This window comes from Hyaena hyaena, unplaced genomic scaffold (genome assembly GCF_003009895.1).
Source record: "Hyaena hyaena isolate Hyena2069 unplaced genomic scaffold, ASM300989v1 scaffold_1490, whole genome shotgun sequence".
Lineage (NCBI taxonomy): Eukaryota > Metazoa > Chordata > Mammalia > Carnivora > Hyaenidae > Hyaena > Hyaena hyaena.
The window spans coordinates 178,043-179,700 of NW_024082123.1; the positions used below are offsets into that span (position 1 = coordinate 178,043).

General features: G+C 40.3%; 1 pseudogene; it reads right to left on the reverse strand.

Moving 5' to 3' along the window:
- Positions 1–256: 256 nt before the first annotated feature.
- On the reverse strand, positions 257–619 carry LOC120225720 (annotated as a pseudogene).
- Positions 620–1,658: the final 1,039 nt, after the last annotated feature.

A 1,658-nucleotide genomic window follows, 5' to 3' on the forward strand; every position in this document is an offset into this window, starting at 1 on the left:
ACTCCACACTTTACTCAGATTTCACTGTTTTTTCCCCCTACTGATGACTTTGTCTTATGAGACTTCATTTTTGCTTTATTTATTTATTTATTTATTTATTTATTTATTTATTTCATGGACCAATCAAAGTTTATTTAAGCCATCTCCTGTCATAAGCAAAGGATATACTAGTCTTCGTGTGATGCAAGTAAGGAAGGTGAGCTTAAGGTCCCATATTGTTTTTTGGCCTGTGTGCAGAGTCATGGTCGAAGCCAGTGCTGTGGTCCCCACTGGGTAGTGGTCCAGGTTCTCTTTATTCATCTTCCTGGCTGGTTGGAAGTGGATTCATGTGAGAGTTATGGAATGGAGTATGATTACCATCTCCCCAGGGAAAGGAATTGGCCCTGATGTGTAGATGGGGGTAGGTGACAAACTCGGGTCTCTCTTGCTCTCCCAGATGCGACTTTAGGAAGATGTTCAGCATGTTCACTCCCTTGTCAGGGCAGCCGTCCCAAGTAGATGAGGACCTTCCACATGCAAGCTGAATCCTCCTCACTGTGGGTGCCACTTGACACGGATGCCCCAGCTGTGCCCCCCACTGACCTAGCAGCCCTGAAAACTGGGAAACAGCCACTGCCATTTTTGACCTGGACCCATTTTTATTTTATACTTTTTGCAATGATTCAGACTGCTGATCTTGTGCATCAGTTTTTATGATGCATAAAAATATTAAAGTACAAAAAAACCCAACTTAAATACTTAATTGATGATTGCTTTTGATGTTTCAAAACTCTGCTTAACACTTATTTATTAGGCATCTAAACTATGACCATTCTGAGGAATTGAGAAGAGATTTTCTGCAAAAGAAAATGCAGTCCTTTCCCTTAATTTGTTTGCAATGTACATTTTTAAAAAGTTTATTTATTTATTTTGAGAGAGAGAGAGAGAGACCAGGGGAGGGGCATAGAAAGAGGGAGAGAGAGAATCCCAAGCAGGCTTTGCACTACCAGCACAGGGCCCAACTCAGGGCTTGATCCCACCAATCGTGAGATCACAACCTGAATAGAAACCAAGAGTCTGATGCTTAATGCACTGAGCCACCCAGGTGCCCTATGTTTTCTGTGTTACATATATATTTGCAAACAAACATTTTACCTGGAATGATCAATAATTGAATCTAAAGATTGTTAAAAATTATATTAAAGGATAGTCACACTTCATATCCCAGGCACAGTGCAAGGCGGGCATTTGACATGGATTATCTCACACCTCACAATAACTGCTAACAAGTAAGTGAGTATTATTTCTACTTACCTATGTAAATCTGAGGAACCACAGAGTTGGACAACCTGTAAAAGGAAAAGCTGTGTGCCACAGAGCTAGAATTTAACCCCTTTCTTTACGATCCCTGAATCTCTAGCTCTTTTCACTCTGCCATGTGGTTTCTATTAACAAGTCAAATCCACCCATCCTAAGATCAAATAAGTTGGCTTTGCTATTTCTGAACTCATGCTAACTGACAGGGCAGGTACATTAAGGCAAGAGGGCAGAGCCCAGTAAAATTATAAAAGAAGATTCACCAAAAGGAAAATCAATGCACATTAATTTTGCATATTTTGCATAATTTTTAATGGCCACCCTAAATCACAGTGTGCTCCAGACGTTAGGGATATAAAGCA